Consider the following 20,782-nt stretch of genomic DNA (forward strand, 5'->3'; position numbering starts at 1 on the left):
GCAGTTAGCTGTAGCTTTAGCTTATATCCAAAGAGTCAGCCCCTGTTACTCATCCAACACATTATACATTATAGCCATGTTTATTATGTACTATGAATTATTAACATAATGCATTATAAGTACTGATCATAACAAATTATAAGAGCTCATAAGTGGTATTTGTCCGCTCTAAGTAAAGTGAAGCGTACTGTACTAAAGCCTCCTCCAGTGTTCAGAGTGAGGCTTCAAGTTGAAGTATTTACTGAAGGATTTACTGAAACACTAAAACATTCACAGTAAAGCACATTACAGGCTTCAAATGTCAGAGTTTAAACTAGAGCTGCCATCAGTGTTTTACCCAATGTGGGAAAGGTAATGTACACCACCGTTAGCTTGGTATTTGTCTTTACTTTACGCTCTCCAAGCTGGGACTGACTTCTTTGGCACTGACAGTATAACATGTTATCAACACTACTTATAATGCATTATATTAACAATTCATAATGTATAATAAACATGGCTATAAAGTGTAATCCAGTGTAATTCAATTTTATAAATGTTTATAATCATGTTTATAATGCCGTATTGATATTTCTCTCTCATAGCTCAGTGAAACAAGCAGAGAATTTGAAACTTTAAGAAATCAATGCCATATACACCATATCTGTCCTCAGAATGAATGCTGTCAGAACAAAACCTCGTATCTCCATTTTTGTTGCTTTTCAGTTTTTGACATAATTTGAAAACACCTGTTGCCCTTTATACTGTGTGTAAATATCATGAAGAAAGGGACCAAAATGACTCGTAAAAAAGTCTGGTTCCATTGACTTCCATTAAAAGTAAAGTAGGTTTTTTTCCTTTTCCTGTAAAGTTACCATTTTTGAGATTCGAGATTTTCTACAGCAACAACAGCAAAAAGTTCATAATGACTTGAATTTGACGAAATCTTACTGTTGTTCAGTTTTATCTTGGGGAAAGAAAAACAATTTTGCTGTTTTTGTCATTTTATGACTTAAATAATAATAAAATAAATAAAAAATGGTCAGAAACTCTGAGTCCAACCCAGCGAAACACAATGTAAATCAAATGCACACGCGCACTCATTCACTCGATTACCTATATAATAAACTGTGTCATTGTGTAATTGATATAAACAGAACAACAAAATGATGGAATAACTAAACTTCTAAGGGTTAATTTTAGAAATCAAATAATAAGTCTGCTGTTTGAGGGGGTTGAAAAGAAATCTGAGGCCGGTGTGACGACAGTGTGAGCAGGCATAGGCCACCTGCCTGAGTGAGTAAGCCCGGTGCCGGTTTTTCCAGCCTTTAATGATCAGGGCAGCAGTCTTTCCTGGAACTAAGAGGAAGATGGGTGAAGAGCAGATGGAAACTCGGCCATGCCAGAGATCACGGAGGTGCGACTGACCTTGATTTAACCAAAAAAATATATAATCAAATCGCAGCTTGTGCGATGGTGAACCTGGCGACAGCAGGTTGTGGCGTAAAGGTTGGAGGGGCATAAAGCTCAATCAGAGACATCAAACGTAATTTAAGTAGTGGTAGGTGATACAAACTATTATAATCATTACAAGTTTACTACATTTGCTGCTCTACACTTGTGAATAAAGACATCGTTTACTTTTATAAATTAAAAACACTTTTATGGTCAGTTCAGAATTACACTGCTTAGTTTAACTGCTTAAAAATCTAAATATTCTAAGTTAATTATTTAATTTTATTATTCAGCAACTATGCGAACTACAGTGCAAACTGAATGGGCTTTTCATAAAGGGAATACCACCAATTTTTCTACTTTCTGCATACATAAATGTTTAAGAAGTCATTCAGAGTGGTTTGGTGTGAAACGCTCCGTTCTAGAGAAATGTACCGAGTCAGAATTGTTCACAGTGGTGGTGATAGGAACCAGACGTCAACCAGACAATCAAAAAGATCTCCTTACAGATCGCCTGATGCTCAAGACAGCGTTTCAAGATGTTTTAAAATAGATAAAATAAAATGTATATAAAGGGTGTTATGAGGCAAAATCATGCCCAAAGAAAATGTTCTTCTTCCTGACTTTACCAACATCAACATTATAAACATTATAAATATCTGTAAACTCAGAACACACGTGTACATTTACTGCTGGTTTTAAAGGTCTTCACATCAAACCACTCTTTATGACTCCGTTTACATCTCAATCACTGAATAATACAGAGATTTTGAAAAAATCAGTGGAATTCCTCTTTAAGTTACAGATGAATGTGATGAAAGTCTGGACCCTCTGGTGGCTTCTGCTTTTGGAAGGTGCATTTAGCATTTCACTGTATCCATAATAAGGTAAAATGTGGATCATGAGACTAATTTTAAGTCATATTTCATGACTGGCTGGTGATAAGTTGTTTCACCTCATATCCGAAGTGGGATTAGCTGTACCTGATACAAATATGACATTGTTTTACTGTGAATCTCCACCGTGGCGAGCAGATTTTCTCATGTGCGGAGGCTGCCAGGAACGTGGGTAGCCCGAGCCAGTGGAGACAGGTGGTCTCACCTGCAGTTCACCCATTACGCTATGGAACAAAATCCACCGCTTTCCTGGCCGCTCTCTCTCTCTCGCCTCTGCATGGAGTCAAACCCAGCCCACCTCTCCGCATATACTCCAAATCCCACTTGTCTTCCACTAAAATTGCTCTTTTATTTGCCAGTACTTCATGGCCTCTCACCTGAGCGAAAGCCAAGATGCCTCACCCCATGCCTCGGCCTCATCCAGACAATAGGCTGTTTTTCATTCTTTCTTTTCATCAAAAAGATAGCAGCCTGCCTCCCTCCCTTCCTCTCTCTCTCTCTTTCTCTCTCTCTCTCTCTCTCTCTCGCTCTGTAGTCTCAGCTGACCTGAGGCTTGTGCTAGTGTCACTGGGCCATCTGTGATAGGGGCCCTGGGGCTCCAGTGGCAGAGGGCCACATGCCTGCCTGCCCACTTCCTGAGCTCAGCCCACACACTGGGCCTGGCCACTGTACTTGCTCCATAAACACACACACACACACACACATTTTTATACGATGTCAGGACGCTGGGTCAGTACTATGCAAAAGACAAAGACCACCCTTTCATTTATTTAATTTTTGGTTGAAATGGCAATTAAGTACAAGTTTATTGTAGTTAGAAAAAAAACAGAAAATGTATATTTAACAAAAGATTACATAGAAGCCTCAACAACAAAATATTATATCATTTTTTTGGTATTTTAGTATCTAGAGTGTCCACGCTTCGCCTTTATAACAGTTTCTACACTTTGCAGGAGACTAACATCCAGTTCTTCAAAGAATATATTTTTTCCACACCTCCAAAGTTCAGTCTTAGAAGTTGGATGCATTTTCTGCCTTTATGATCACAGTAATTCCAATAACAAATTCAGACTCATCATTTCACAAAACCTCCTTCTTGTGCAATTTTTTTTTTTTTTTCTATTTTCTTTTCTCAGTAACGGTTTCTTGACAGCTACACATCCTTTCTGACTCAAGGTGTTGAGCTTTCTCACAGCGGAAGGATGAACAGAAACACGTGTGGTTCTTTTCCGATGTGGAGCTGCTTGATTTTCTCCTCTCTCTCAAAGATGAAAGCTTTAGGTATTGTTTATCTGTTTATCTGGTCACCATTTGGTGGCCTGCCATGTCTTGCACAGTTGTTAGGAGTCCCGTTTTTTCTATCTCACATATTATCTCCGCAGAAAGATCTCCTTTAGCCATTTTAGATATTAATATAAATTAGCAAGGCAGCCAAGATGTGTTTGGGCAGTTGCTTGTGTAAACGTTAGTGTCTCTTTAAAGGGTAACAAAGCCAGTGAAACCATTGGGAACAGGCTGTCTTCTGCACAGTACTGTATGTTCCATATCTATCGTCTATATGTGACCATCGAGTCGTAATGAGCATGACCTGAATCTGTGTAACCAAAAAGAAAACGTTACATCCTTTCAATTTTGAGAAAAATTAACCATATAGCTTTTGGAAATGACCACTTTACAAAATCAGGGCCATCAGTTTCTCCTGTTTTTTCATCTGGTTTCAAGACATAATCCTAAAAATATATGAAAACAAGCACACACAAACACACCGCTAACGGGCAAGATTTACCAGTTACACACCAACACGGCGCATACTGTACAGTACATTAGCAGACTCCAGTGCCCTGCCCACCCCAGCTTGCCTCCTGTTTACACAGGAACTCTTCGCCACTCACCGAGCACTGTGCTACACCCAAACAGGATCCGCATACATTCACCCACAGCTGAGACAAAAAGCTTTGACCAATAAACCGCCAACGCTTCCACAGGGACGATCCATAATCTCTCCTCCCTCTCCGTCCTCTCTCTCTCTCCCTCTGTCTCCGCTACCTGCCGTGACGGAGGATAAGGCCGACAGTCCGTGCCCGCTGGACCGCAGCCGGCTGCTTCAGCCCTCTTTCCCGCTTCGGTGCTGGCACTGGCCGACACTCGACAGAAGGCATGGAGGGCTTAGCCCAGCAAGAGGCCGGGCCGTGGACACACTGTCTGACTGGGAGAGAGGGAAGGGGGGCTGTCAGGGTCTGTCCAAGCAGCCACACACCTCCACAGTCCTCTGGCACTACATTCAGTGGCATTTGCGTCACAAGCCCCGGCTAGGATAATTCTCAATGAAAGCCTTTGCGCCCATTATGAAAAGCTGCCTGTAAGGTTTTTTTTTCTATGAACTTGTTGTCTCTGCTATTATTAACCTTTAGACGTCACGGTTATGGCATAACAAATGTCAGTGGAATTAATGTAATTCAGTACATCACTGCTGTCGGAAGAAAACCTTGTATGTCTATTTTTGTCATAAAATACCTGTTACTCTTTACATTGTGTGTAAATTTGATGATGAATGGAGCAAAAGAAATGGACCAAAATTACCTGGAAAAAATGTCTGGTTCCATTGACTTACATTAAAAGTAAAGTAGGTTTTTTCCTTCCCCTGTAAAGTTACCATTTTGAAGATACGAGGTTTTCTTCCAACAGCGATATACTTTTGAACAGCAAAGCAAAGCAAAAGTCATGTTTCTAGGCTTCTAAAGGGTTAATGAAGGGTTAATAAAGGGTTGATAAAGGGTGATTAAACAACATGCAGTTAATGACACTGAAGACATCAGTGCTACTCTAATACTAACATAAGTAACCTTTGCAGTTGATAATCAGGTACAGTTGATAACTGCACTATGCACATTATTCATCTATCTGGTCATCTGTATATCATGGTGACAGCCTTGCTGAAAAAGAGAGCCTTGTTTTTTTGCATCTTTCGAACAACAAATGCTGGTCAGTTGTGACCAAAATAACACAGTCACTTTCATTGGACCATCTGCCTAAAGCTAGTGCAAAAGAAATGATCACACTGTTCTAGTGATTCATGTACTTGTCATGCTTCCCAGAACACAGCAGAACTAAGAAAACGACATGCCTGATGTTATATTGCCTGAGCATAGGACTTAAACCAATGGGTTAATCTGGAAGATAAATGGGCAACATGTGACCATATACAGTACTGGTCACTATACAGCTGGTACTAGTTCATATTTAAGATTACTACAGTAAATAAACCACTCGGGTTACTGAACTCAAAAAAGCCTTCAACACCTAACACTGACGTCTGAGTGAATCCACCACAGTAAGTCATGTTTATGCTAACAAAACATGCTAATGGTGTAATTGTAAGTCAAGCAACTGGACTTGTGGTACCAATCAGGGTTCATGGTGACATGCGGCCTTGACTCACATTTATTCCTGGATGATGCGAATATCTGGTGACAGACGTGACTCTTTGACCATATTAGTGCTAACTACATAATAGGCCATGAAAACTGTTCTGAAATCTGCCCTTGGGCAGATCTAATGACCACAGTTCTTTCACTGAGTTCAAGATGCCATGGAGACAGAGACAGTATTCAGAAAGAGAGAAATCTTTAGGGAAGTGGGGGGAGAAGCATAGATGCGTTGATTATCTCCCACACAGCCAGTGCGAGGTCAGACAGGTTCACTGGCTCTCACAAGCACAGGAAGTCTTCTTCTACTGCCATCTATGCTCCATTGACCCGTGTATGGCTTGTCCACTTACAGTGAAACAGGATAAGCCACCATGAGCTCTTATGCGCTACCATTACATAAGAAGCAGTTCAAATTGTGGTACACACCTATATTCATGTTGCTTAGTTTGCTGTAAGGCGGTATGGTGAGCTTTCAAACCTCCTGAGAGAACTATGGTGAGTCAACAAATGGTGCAATCTGTTGGCGCCAAAAACCTGGGCCAAAACTGCTGAAACATGTATGTGTGTCAACCAAATGTAGACATCGCCTACTGCCGGGTGCCCCTGACCACAACATTTCACATTATGGTCACTTGCCTCGGAGATTTTTTGTGTACTTTTGTGTTCCCTTTCAGCAGAGCCTTTCATTTGGTTATGGAACTAATCAGATTTTACCGTAATTCATGAAATTTAACCACCACAGTAGCTACTGTGGCAGTGTGGTGACTGTGGTGGTCCCCACTGCTAAGCTGCTAGGCCTGGCTAAAGTTTGTTAATATAACTCTATGAAATAACATTTTCAATAAAATATTAAGCGAAGTGTCATTTGTTGATAATTTCTTATCGACTTTAATTTCTAAAGTCGGGTTAGCAGAACACAGCCGCTATTTTCCCCTGACGTCCGCTGAAAATTAGAGTAGCAAAGTTTGAGACCCCCTAGAAGGGTTTCTGGGTTTGTAATGTGCACACACATACATTCGGACCACAACAAGCCTCGGGCCTAATCAAATAATAGCAACCAGAAAAACAAGCAGCAGCACCCCAAAACCTGCTCACAATTATTTCTTGTCCTACTGCCAACCCAGAAAAATTGATGAAGGGAACAGAGCCGTATTGACTTGAAGTAGATGTAATCTTGTAAGTGTCGTGGCTGCCATGCTACCGGGCTCCTACTTTCTGCTTTTCGTCGCTTTTTCCCTTTACAGGCACACCGGGCTACTCCTACTTGGGTAGATAATTGCGTTCCCCTCGGCAGGCAGGTCCGAGCATCACCCTGGAGTAAGAGGTCAGCGCACCGCAGTTCACCACAGCATATTCATAGCTACGGGTTTGATCTCCACTTCCTAGCGTAAGCTTCCCTTGCTTTTGATCCCCGAAATGCTTCTAGGGGAGCCAGAGCTGCAGCTGCAGACAGCAGTGGCACACAGAGATTATGAAGCGTCTGAGAATTTGTGAATGGAAAAGGCTTTAGTGAACTTGGAGGAGGAGGCGAGCTTCATTCCACAGCTATCAGATGAGGACTGACTCCTCTGCGCAGGCACACAGGAGGCAGGGAAGGAAGAAAGTGAGGACACAAATGGTCTGCTGCGGACTTGTCTCAAGGTCACTGTAATCTCAATGCCAGGGTTGCCCTATGCTCATGAAACACTGCAGCTGGGTTGGAGAGGCATCTGTGTGTATGAGTGGAGTATTGTGCACAAAGACACGATAGAAAATGAGCTTGTCGGAAATAAAATGCACCTTTGAACTGACTGTCAAACTGGAGTTCTCTGCTGGCAAAGAGATGGAGACACAAGCCAGTGCCTGGAGTGTACGTGGTGTTTTGCTATGCTGTCCACTACAGGACCTTTTCCTTATGCAACAAATTATTCCAGGCTGGCATTTTTGAGGGGTTTCTGGTAGAGGGAAAGGTTAAGGAAGTCAGAGAACCATCTTGTAAAGCAAGGGTTCTCAACTCCAGTCCTGAAGGCACACTTGCTCCAGGTCATCAGGTAATTATCAAGCCCTGTCTGAGCTACTGGACAAGGGGAACTGCAGGTTACAAATGGGGCTCCCAGGGCTGAAGTTGTTTACAACCACTGTTGTAAAGCAGCACTAACTGCCCCTCTCTCCTCGGTCCTACTACAGACAAGAAACCTGACATTGTCTTGTGTATCTGCTACATGGAGAGGCTGAGGCTGGAACTGAACCGAGTGTCTAAAGGCTCTGCTACAACCCCGGCTGATGACCAAGGTCTTAGAAGTGCAGCACAAAAGAAAGGAAAAGAAAAGTGAACAAGAGACACAGACACATCCGGACTGCAGAGTGATAACAATCCCAGCTGAGGATGCAGGGTTCGAGCCATGTGAAGAGACGGAGAGCCGAGACACGGCTGGCTATGACAGCCCACTGCAGCCTAGCCCAGCCCGCAAACTGCCTGCTACAGTTCCCTACCTGATAACAAAACCATCCTTCACCGCTGCTGCTGCCTTTCCTGTTATGCCACCCTGTCAGCTTTTGAACGCATGGACAGAGACAGCACCACTCCGAGAGAAGCTTTACAGACGCTCGGAGAGAGAAGCAGAAGAAGGAGGGGTAAAAACGGGGAAAAAAAACAGATTTGCGTACCGACCTGGCTTCACCAGCTCCACGGTCATCCGCTGCATTCCTCCGGGCTGAAACTCCCCTTGTCCATTTTCTAGGAAGTCGGGAATACAAGTGCCAAAACGGCCATCAATCAGTAGCCACTCGCTGATAGAGCGTATGCTAGGAGACCTACTGATGTAAGCTAGTCACCAGAGAAAATACCCAGTCGTGACGCATATCCAGGAACAAAAATAGCACTGGGGGCCCCCAGAGGGATTATACAACAGACTACGTTTAGAGGCACTTTTCAGCGGCCCGCTGTCTGCTCGCCTCTTGCTGGCTTCTCGCAGGGCTTTCTCACAAACGAAGTTTACATTTTCCAAAGCATGACATGACCGCAAATAGAAGGGTCAAGAAAGAGGCAGCATTTAGGGAACGAAACGCAGACTGAGGCTGCCGTTTGAGTGCATGAGCATGCGCATGTATAACAATACAGAGCCTTATCAGAACACGGTTTTAACTGCGGTCTGGCTTTAGCGCGTTTGACCCGGGGATTGTCCATGGAGTGCCGAGCAGGACATAACAACATGGCAACACCTCCCCTTCCTGCCCTCCCCTGCTCTCCCCTCCCTCCAGCAGAGCTATAAATAGTTCACCAGGCTAATTCTTGCGAAATCCCTCTGCAGATGTGTCCTCTCCTTTCTATTCCTTGATGGCTGGACACTGATATGATTGACTTGTGGATGATGGAGTATGCAGGCGTTGGTAAGGGGATTATGGCCACAAAAAAACAAACAAAAAATAAAACAAAAACAAACAACAAAGCAGTCAGTGACACTCAGATGGAACAGCAGGAATAAGAGGATCATAAGAAAGAGGTGGCACCACTGCAGAGGACATTTATGCAGTTTTATGTCATTTAGCTCAGCTTCACTGTATGTTAAGTCAGGATGGCCCCTCAAGTAATCAATGGCTGGCCTCATCAAACCTCAAGCACAGAACCTATAACCTCATTCATTGCTCATTGGTAGAGCAATGAAGAGGTACCCAGAACTACTCTTCAAATACATGAGCTGCTCCAAAGCTGGTGTAGCCAACACCTCTGGGCAATCCCTAGATGAACATCTTCCCATCAACCCTGGAAACCCTGGAAACCCTGTTCTAGAGGCGTAGGCCCTTTTCATAGAATCCAATTTGCACAACTAAATGTACTTGACCTTTGTTGACCTCCAGAGACTCTGTAGCCAGTATGAGATGCTGTGATCCTGTATGTAATCTGCACAAAAAATCAGAAAAAAAATACATAGGAAAAAAAAACACAAAGGACTGAGACCTGATCCTCTAGGGCTCACATTCACTGTCTAAACAAGCCTTACTGTAAACAACACCCTCAGGGACGGGGGTGCTACATATAAGCATGTGATCCTTGCAGAGCAACCTCATGCTATTATAGTATATGCTGCTGAAAAAAAGCCCTGAGAAACAAGATCCCTTGGAAATAAGGCAAACCATTTACCAGTGCATTATCGCTTTCTAAAGAAGGTTCTGTTACAGGGACAAAAAGGGGGTTCATGGAGAGGTTTTGTTCTATGAGCGAACTCCTAGAGCACGGCTGCGTTCTGAGGGTGTTACTGAATAAATGGTGGGAAAAGGTTAACGACAACATAGTCATTGTTATATGTATGTTATATTACTATAAAGTAGTCCATAAAAGAGTTAATCACACATTCAGAAAAAAATTTAGAAGACAAGCAATAAAAAACATTAAACATGTGAGTGCAAAACTACATTTTGCATTGAGTCGAGGGTAAGAGGATCATCTGCTCTAAATGGAGAGAGCTCTGACGGCTGCTCTCTGCTATGTTCTCCTGCTCTTTTGTCTCCTCAACATACTCCACACATCAATTATTCATCTGCTATTCATGGCCCCATGGAAACACTCGCAAACTCGCCATGATAAAGCCAGGAAGTAACGTGTAACAGCAAATCTAGAAAGACCTTTTAAGCTTAGAAGGGGTCACATGATCAATATTTAGTTGCTATGCAAATATGTGATTGCTCTTGGTCTAAAAATGGGTTGTATGGTTTGTTAAGTATTTCCTCTGCATGTGGGCAAAACGCCACATCTATCATTTACCATCTGTGGCCCAGCGCAGACTGAGATATACCAATGTGCTTCAGTGGTAAAAGCAACAGGATTTCAAAGCTAAAATGAAGTGTGCCATTGGTACCTTAACTGGAAAGACACGATGGGCCTCATTTACCAACCGTTCTAAAGAAGAAATGGCAACACTTTCTATGAATGTCACATTTGTAAGCATCTATAAACACATTCATAACATGTTATAATGCATTCATTCGGCATTATAAACATGATTATAAACATTTATAAAAATGAATTACACTTTATAGCCATGTTTATTATACATTATGAATTGTTAATATAATGCATTATAAATAGTGTTAATGACATGTTATAATGTCAGTGCCAAAGAAGTCAGTCCCAGCTTGGAGAGCGTAAAGTAAAGACAAATACCAAGCTAACGGTGGTGAACATTACCTTTCCCACATTGGGTAAAACACTGATGGCAGCTCTAGTTTAAACTCTGACATTTGAAGCCTGTAATGTGCTTTACTGTGAATGTTTTAGTGTTTCAGTAAATCCTTCAGTAAATACTTCAACTTGAAGCCTCACTCTGAACACTGGAGGAGGCTTTAGTACAGTACGCTTCACTTAGAGCGGACTAATACAACTTATGAGCTCTTATAATTTGTTATGATCAGTACTTATAATGTATTATGTTAACAATTCATAATGCATAATAAGCCTGGCTATAACGTGTAATACATTTTTATAAATATTTATAGCCATGTTTATAATGTCTTATGAATGCATTATAACATGTTATGAATGTGTTTATAGGTGCTTACAAAGTTGACATTCATAGAAAGTGTTACAGAAATTTCTTCTTAAAACTTACTTACACAGTTTTTAATGAAGAATCTGATACTGAACAACATTTTCTTATTTGGGATTTGTTCTGAGGTAAGAACAGAATCTACTTGTGAACAATTACGTGGTTTAAGAACACAACATACTGTTTTCTAGGACCTTTCTCTTAGGAAGATACTGGTGAATGAGGCCCAATGTTCTAGTACATGTTTATCCAGGCAGACACCAGCTGCAAAGCCCAGGTCATAAAATTTTGTATGGATCCATAAACCCATAGTTGTAGAATAAGTCCTTCGTCTTGGAGGATGTCAGGCCTATTTTTTTCTGAAGAATCAAAGACACATTCTACAGTAGGATCAAACAAACGAGACAGGATTCAAACAGAGTCTGATTTTGTAAATGGCTCCACAGTGAACAAACAGTTGGTCCACTATATTTGGCAGCTCAAGCTTTTTCTTTTCAAACTGTATTTTCAGAAACATTCAAGTTAGCTAACACTACGGGCTACACAGATTGGATTTTTCTGCTAAACAGACAAGCAACAGGAGCCACTGCAAACCAATCAGATTCCACTATATCCAGTACCATCGGAGAGTCGGTTAGGCATTCAAATAAGGACAATAAAAATACACGTCTGTAATTTGTTTCATTTTATAATAGAATCATGCTTGTATTGTACCCTGCAAGTTGTACAGTAGCGCTTGTGATTCATTGTTAAGTTTTGGATGGAAACCAAAGTATTAATTTCTTGAAATGCCCTGCAGAAAATCAGCCAATCAGGAACTGTTTTTTTCTGTAGTATATAGGTAGATATAGCTAAGCTACCTCTTCTATTTGTTTGGAGTTTAAGAGCTGACTAGGAGGCCTAACATGTTAGATTAACTATCAGATAGCATAATTACAAAAATATTGGAGGTATCAAAACATCTACTTTTAAATTTCCAATGAGCAGGACCAATTTAGAAAAAAATCACTCTAGTCCTTCTGGAAGTTCTAGATACGTCACTAACTGAATACAAGAAGCAGCCTAACAATAGATTGTTAAATGGAAATCAATGGTGACTAAAAGACTCACCGTCAAACTGCTACAAGATAAAAATATGCCAGTATGTTGGTCACAAGCTTCAAGTAAAGCATAGAAAATCTTTTGGAAGCTTCAAATGTCTGTGTTTTATCTAGAAATGCCAAAAATTATAGTGCATCACAGTTTGCTTAACATACTACTAGTATCCCATAGGGAGGCTTGCAGAAGTTAGCATTACCGATACCACTTTTTCCCTTCCGATTTCGATACCTGATCCTTTAGCATCGGCCGATACCGAGTACTAATACAAATACTAACTCTATCTAACCTAAGTCACCTATAACTCCTGATATTTATACAATTTCATTCTGCCTCACAAATAACACTCATCTTGGCTAGACAGCATTTACTTGTTGGATTATATGTATTAGATGCTTAAAAAAACATTTTTGTTTATTACTGTATTATTAGTATTTACTATTATATAATTTGTAATAGGAACCATGTTTAATGATTTAAATAAATGTAAAATATGTTTATTGTGCGAAACAGTTAAAAACAGAACTGAACAGTAAACAGATAAACCTGTGGGGTTTACACGTCAGCAGCTTCTCCGGCTCAAAAACGGAGCTGAATGTTGTTTCACATCCAAATTTCTCAAGTCGTTTGTCTCGTTCAGTCGCGCTGCATCTCTGAGCATCAGTTCAGTAAATATCCCCGTCATTCACCCTGTCAGTATCAGCGTCATGTTAGCGTGTTAACACCAAAAACTGCTGTTACATATTTTGCCTTGAGCATTTTTACCACTGCCTGTCATCACTCCATACCGCAGACGCGTTGTAAAGTTCCACTGGTGAGCATGCACATGTCAGAAGTTGCTTCGTGGTATCGGTACCCCATCACCGATACCGATACTGCATGTAAGTGCCCCTAATTTTTTCCTTATGTTTTGACCATGTTTTGACATGTATGGCCTTAATTTGAAGGCCTCGCTCTCATAAAAGTCACAGTTCTCCACTCTCCAACACCAAATACAAATATCCTTGCAAACAGATGTCCTTGTTGAATTTAAGGCATCTGCTACCAGGCAGAAGCAGCTATCTTGTGGTTATGAGCGGTTATGTAGAAAGAAGCATTGTTTTAATGTGGTTGGGAACATATCCACTTCTGAGGACCATCAAGAGGAGCCAGGCTGAACATGGCTGCTCAGAGCTCTGTGACAAAACGGCTGGTCTCCGTGCTGACTGATCGCTTTAATGGCCAGGGTGCAAACTTGGGCCCATGCCAGGCCCTGAGTGGTGCAAATGACACTGGATAAATGAAGGATCCTCCATTCCACCTTGCCCCAACTTCCCCCAGAGTCTCTAGCGTCTATTCTGCTTACCTCACCAAACCTCCAGCTGGGATTTGACTCTATTTTCCCCTTCGCTTAGCACTTACGATGCTAATGATAAATCGACACCGCCAGCTGCTTCCTTATCGTAGTCCTCCCATTACTACAGCCCTGGTTTTATTCCGATCACAAACTTTATTATTGTTTAAGTACTATTGTTGTCCTTGTTCTACATGGTACTGATGATTAGAAGCAATATCATTATCATGACAATAACTGCTACCTGCAGTTAGGTGATTAATATGCTGATAAACATGCCGTCTCGGGCTCGCAGCCCCTGTTTCTCCTATACTTGCCATGTATTAAGTCAAGGATGAAATGGATCCTTTCAGCAGGCAGCCTTTTAAAAGAGGATTAAAGTTGAGAACAGAGCAGTTTAATCTTCGTGTTCTCCAGGGTGTTTTCGGCAGCTCACCTCAGGTCAGTGTTTCATTTGCGAGGGCTAAATGTGAAATAACCGTCCGAAGTGTGTATCGGAGACTAAGCCAAGGTCAAACACTAATCCGAGTACGACGCTGCGTTCTTCCATGCTCCTTGTTGCAGATGCTCATTGATGGGCCTGTGTAATAGACCTATCTGCTCTTGTAGCAAACAGACTTGATGTTAATTGGGGCCTTTTAATCCCCCTCCAGTACATCTTTACTGCATCAATATTTAATCTTAAGTATTGCTGGAAGTATTATATTCCCTCTGAGGTGCATAAGGAAAGAAGGAAGAAGAAAAAAAAAAAAAAACTTCTGATATCTTTATCAAAGTGGTTTCGTATTAATGCTGAATAATTTAACATTTCTTGGTAACGAAGCACTTGCATCATGCAACTGCTGGAAATGTATTCTTTTGAACCTATTTGGGAAGCTGGTGTAAAAAAGATGGTGTTTTTTTTTTTGAGCTGACAGGCTGGAAGTTAAAAGCAATTCCATGCACTGGTGTCAGAACCAGGCAGCGCCTGTGGGAGCCATCAATTCTCTGGTGTTGTGATTGTCAAGGCGATGGGGAAAGTCATATTTAAATCCACATACGGCAGCAAAATCAGTCCAGACTCGGCTCCTTTTTGGTGTTTTTCGTGAAGCAGGTTCTACTAGACTAGCCGTATGTTTAATGCGTTTTGCTGGGAATGTAGTTGATGAGGGAGCGGAAAGAGAACGACACGCACAGACGAAACAAGTGGAGCGGAGCAAATTGGAAGGCAACCTGTGCCGTGTCGTGTTTTTAATGCTGTACAATGGCTTTCACCAGATTCCCCTTGGGGCAATGAGAGAGAGAGTGGAGGATGGGGCCAAATGCATGCAAATGACACCTTGCACCAGCGCACTGCAACGCATGCACACACACAGAACACGGAAACATGACAGACGCATAAGCAGTGACACCGGAGAACCCATGGAAGGTTTGTCGGTGAAAGTTTAGAGCCAAAACACAGCGCAACGAGAGCCGATTCACATACAGCAGCACAGAAAACAGAATATAGTATATACCTGCATAGATCCCCTCAATCATCAGAGAGGTGATCATTCAGCAGCAAACTATCTCCAAAATGGCAACTTTACAGGAGAAGGCAAAACCATTCCTAACTCAATGTAAATCAAATGCAAAGAGATTTTGTTCCAAGCAATTTCGGAGCATTTCTACTGGGTGCATTCATCATGAAATTTTCACAGAACATACAGGGCAGCTGGTGTGCTGAAATGATGTAGAAACATTAAAAACATTAAGATATTTGTTGTATTTTGGGCAGCGACAAAATGCAGAACTCTGTAAACAGATGTACCATAGCACCATTTTCATCTCCAGACAACAGATATTGGACAACAATTATATTTTTAATACAATTTGACAACGAAATAGGTCAATGAAAAATAAGCTAAGACTTATTTAGATAGCTCACTGTATTTGTTTTATAGATGCTCATGCTTGCATTTAACGTGCATTCCACTGATCATCTATCAAATTCACCCTAATCTTCCCTAAACCTAACCTCAACCCAAAACCTAAACCTAACCCTCACCCTGCTTTTGAATGGGGCAGTCGTGGGCTGGAGGTTAGGGAACCAGCCTTGTGACCGGAAGGTCGCCAGTTTGATCCCCTGAGCCGACAGTACATGACTGAAGTGCCCTTGAGCAAGACACCTAACCCCCAACTGCTCCCTGGGCGCTGTGGATAGGGCTGCCCACCACCCAGGGCAAGTGTGCTCACTGCCCCCTAGTGTGTATGTGGTGTTTCACTGCATGGATGGGTTAAATGCAGAGGTGAATTTCCCCATTGTGGGACTAATAAAAGATACCTTATTCATTTATTTACCTTATTCTAAGCCTAACCCTGGTACTAATCCTAACCCTAAACCTAACATTGTTGAGAATCAACTGACCTTCAGCCATCCATCCATCCATCATCTAAACCGCTTATCCTTCTGGGTCGCGGTGGGGTGCTGGAGCCTATCCCAGCTGTCATTGGGCGCAGGGCAGGATACACCCTGGACAGGTCGCCAGTCCATCGCAGGGCTGACCTTCAGCCAATTGTTAGTAAATAAATTAAACATCGATAGATAATCTACTGGGGTGAAACCAAAACTATGTATATAATACATATACAAGTACATTTCAGAATGCTTACCAAGAAATATGCAGTAAGAAAAGTTTAAGATTGATGCATTTTAAGGAATGTAGGAGTCCAAAACCCCACCCACCCAGAGACAGCAAGGCCAATTATGCTGTCTTGGGCTCCCAGCCACAGATGTCTGTGGCATCGCTAAGGATTGAATCTGGCCAACACTTACATCAGTGCACCATTACAAGCCCTCTACAACCAATGTTTTAGCATCCTATTTTTAATCTGTGCATGTACAGTAACACATGTAGACAGCATAGCTCCTAACTTTGTGTTCAGCTACCATTAAAAGTGATCCTGTATAAGAGCGTAAATAATGTAATGTCTTTACGTGACGGTAGTGTGAAAAGCAATGATATGTTTCTGAATTTTAATCTGTCTTACATTTACTGAATTTCATGTATAATACAGGATTTATAATTAATTCATATATGGATTAATTATTGATCATTAATACCAGTATCAGCCACCAGAAGATGTTTATTATTGGTTATCGCAATTAGCCGAGGAAATATTTATCGGAGCGTCCCTACGGCATAATGATCCCGCCAGACGAGCACCGTTTTCATGTCAAGAAATTGACCTCTTGACCTGAGCGAGTCTCACACCATGGGCGATTCTCCCAGCCGGCCCCAGAGGAAGCTGCGGGGAGGTGTTGACATTGGATGGCCGTAAGCAAGCGCCGGCGAAAACAGCCGCTCAGCAGCCACTCCAAAACAAACAGGCTCTCATGCGAGCAGTGCACAATTGCTCATCGGAGTGCAAGGCAGCGACTCGTGCTCTCCGTGCCATCAGGGGACCCACTTTTGCCTGTTACACAACCGCCGGAGCCGTGTTTTCCTCTCCACACTGCTCCCCTCCCCAGCAGCTGTCTCTCATTTCATCCACAGGAGTGGAAAAAGGAGAGGAAAAAAAAGAAAACATTCTTGGGTAACCCCTTTCCCCTCCCCTACTCCAATTCCCATCATTCCATGGGCTCTCATGTTGTCTTGCGGCACCTGTTACTGTAAAGCAGGGTTGACCCCAGGACCAAATGCGGCCCGCAGACAAATTTTAATTGCACTGAGAAAGGATCACCAGCAAGACGCTCAGTTCAATTCGCTGCTCTAAATGATTGTATTTTTAATCACTCAAAAACGTAATATTTTTAATCATTCACAAATAATATTTCGGTCCTCGGGCATTTTAACGTGGTCCAATCTGGCTGTCTTCGACAAAACTTCAAACACTCCTGCTGTAGATGTAGTAGGAGTTGTTTAAGGAGCTGGACTGGCACTGCCCCTCAACCTTTTTGACCCATGGACCACAGACTGAAGGGGGCTACCCAGGCCATGGCCCAACCCAGTTTCTAAATGTGGGCTTAAGAACTTTCACAAGCCATTCAATCCAAGTATATCTTGCACACATATGCTTAGAGTGAATGTACTATCCTGCTGAATCTACTGCATGAAAATTGAGACACATAATGTAACTTATATGGCTACTATATTTAACTATATCACAATCAACACAATAAAAATAAACTTGATCTCTGCATCTTTATGTTCATTGGTTTAACTCAGAAACAGCAGCTGTCATGATGTAATTGGATCTGTAGGGGAACCCTCAGGGCCTTCTAAGCCTTCAAATATATGTTTGTAATGTCTGTAATTTTGAGTTACTTTTTGCACTTTTATTTAAACTCTGCAACTAATGTAGTAAAGCCTTTATTTCATTGGTAAATATTGTTTTGAAACAAAACAAATATCCAACGGAACATTTTTTTTTCATTACGGTCTCTAAGGAGATACAGCCAAGCTATCTCTCTTATTAGTTAGGACTTCAGGAGCTGGACTGAATGCCTAACATGTCAGATTACCACTAACATCATTAGAAACAGACAGTGGAATCAAACCAGTCATGTTTTGATTATCAATGGGTCACTTTAGACCTTCTGGAAGTCCAAGATACACCTCTGACTGTAAGTACAAGTGGTAGCCAGTCCAATGCTTTTCAAATGGAAATGGAAAACTGGCAGCTCATGTTTTTTATTAATGCTTATAACAGACATCAACATATATTTTATGTTGTATGTAGCAGGATTACAGTGGCTTTTTCAGAAAAGAGCAGTTGTAATACTGCTACATATAAAGTAAAATGTATGTTAATGTCTGTTATGAGCTTTAATTACAACATGTACTGTAGTTTATAAGCTTCAAATGCCCAAAAAAATTGGCAAGAAATGGTAGCTCAGTGCTAACATACTACTAGAATCCCATAGGCGAGCTAGCGGAAATTAGCATTTTAATCAAGGAGTGTTTTCCCCTTGTTTTTGACATTTATGGTTTACCTTTTAATTTTAATTTAAACTTTCAATGATTATCTGACTTGTGTCTGAAAATCATTGATGTACCTACAGTCTAGTTTACATTTTTGCTTTGTGTTTGTCATCTGCAGACAAAAACAAACAAAACATAAAAACAAATATAAACAAGTGAAGCAAACCAATCAATAATTCAACTGTCAGTAACAATTATAATCCTGGTAGAAGATTAATTTTCACTTTATCGTCTTGACACAGCAATATATGCTACAGTGAGCGACTGCTATGAAGCAAAAGAGCAATGTTAATGTTAATGTTAATTAATTCTATCCAATTAAAGCCAAAGTTCAAGTTAGACTGAGGCCTGGCCCCACGTACTCCATGGTTCACACTGCAGCCCTACCTTCCTCCAAAACCCTACACCTTTCTGACACAGTGTCGGCTTACAGCAATGGGCCAGACAAGCAGGACCAATTTTAGCCCTGGCTCAGAGTCAGATTGACTGGCCCATGCTGAGAATGAGCACCACCAGGGGCTTCCCAAACAGAAGACCCCCTGTTGCAGTTAATGCCCCCAAGCCTTCCAGCCCTGAAGCACATGGCCACGCAGGTGACTCCTACACCACCGCGCTTCAGGGCATAACAAGCACCACTCTGCTGGAGCACAACACTGACCAACTCAAGCTTGAATACTGCCTCTCATTCGGCATCCTGAGCCGGACACAAAGCACCGGCAGATCAGCAAGAGGCCTGGGGGAAATAAAAATGACCTCAGATGAGGGTAATTTGACAAATTATATTTTTCCACTTCCCAACAATTACTGCAAATAGAACAGACAAAACAGCAGACAAAATGAGCTCAATCGCTCCAACCACACATTTGAGCCACGCATGGATCCAAAGGGATATGTCAGCCACGTTCTGGGACACAGGTGACTTAAAGGAATTTTAGCATTCAGCTATACTTATATGCGGCTTGTATGTCGAATAGAAACAACTGAGAAAAGTTCATGTTAAGAAGAGCAATAAAGAAAAAAGATGCCTCTTTTCACTGAAGTGTAAATCTGTGTAAGATTCCATAAAAGCAGTCTGATTGTGCTTTCATAACGTTCCCTGGAGAACAAAAATGGCCTGTGTCCTTGGTAAGGGTAACGTATGCAGGGCTTTGCAGCCATGCTGTAGAATTTGCATTCAGCGAGGGAGGTTGAACTTTGGGCACTGGCCTTGGATGAACACTGAAGGACACTGTCCGACCCTTTCTAAAAATACGGCGGACTGCCCCATGGACTTCCCCACCATCTCAGACATGCAGCTCTGGAAAGTTCCCTGAATAAGTGGCTAAGATTGTCCATGGTCTCTAAATCTGTGCCATATCTGTCATATGGCGATAGCTAGCCATCATGAGGAAATCCTGAAGACGCAAACAAAAGAAAACATGACATTTTTGGTTGCTTCGATGACTTTGTGAGACTCTGCTGCTTTGCAATAAACAAATGATGACAATATAATATAACAGACTTATAATGCTGGTTAAAAATGCTGTTAAAGGTCCACAGGCCTATTACCTCCTGCTGGATGATTTATTCCAGGCCTAATGGCTCTGTAAGCTGAGAGGATGGTGAACATGGCTAGTATGCCAGGGGGAATAAACGAGGCACTGTCAGCGAGCTGCGCTACAGTAGATCTCAGTGGAAATGCGATCCTCTCACACAGCAGCGGACTGGTCACAAGTTCTCCCCCAGAGCGCCCTGCCAGATTCCACAACAAGCCCTGTAGCTCCACAACCTCGCAACCTCCCAAGTCCATTCTGGACCATTAGAGAAGATCCAGTATCAGCATGGACAATGGTGTAACGTTATAAGTAAATCGAAGTCAATGAGGGTCTTCTTAAAGTCTGTAATGTTCGCACACAGCTTCCTCTTTTCTGAACAGCTTATTTTATTCATCTTTCACAATAGAATCAAACCTTAGATGAGAGTTTTTACTTTTTCCCCCATTTTTCTATACTACTCAAATGTAATTACATAATTATACATTTTAATTACAGAGTAATTACATTTACAATCAATTTACATTCTGAATGAACAGCTTTGAGCCAGTTTTTGCAAATTAAAGCTGTTTCTCAATTTCAAATGGTAATAAAAA

The 20,782-nt window shown here is 41.7% G+C and overlaps 1 protein-coding gene across 3 annotated transcripts in view; it reads right to left on the minus strand.

Moving 5' to 3' along the window:
- Positions 1 to 20,782, minus strand: part of hivep2a (HIVEP zinc finger 2a) — a 140,295-nt gene that overhangs the window by 65,338 nt on the left and 54,175 nt on the right. Inside the window, exon 1 of one of the 3 annotated variants that reach the window (XM_036581213.1) lies at positions 8,409 to 8,536. The exons of the other annotated variants lie outside the window; for them this stretch is intronic. The gene's annotated coding sequence lies outside the window, so the exon portion shown is untranslated. Of the gene's footprint in view, positions 1 to 8,408; positions 8,537 to 20,782 lie in introns of those variants that run through there. 3 annotated transcript variants of the gene reach the window in all.

Source organism: Colossoma macropomum, unplaced genomic scaffold (assembly GCF_904425465.1).
Source record: "Colossoma macropomum unplaced genomic scaffold, Colossoma_macropomum, whole genome shotgun sequence".
In the NCBI taxonomy this organism is placed as follows: Eukaryota; Metazoa; Chordata; class Actinopteri; order Characiformes; family Serrasalmidae; genus Colossoma; species Colossoma macropomum.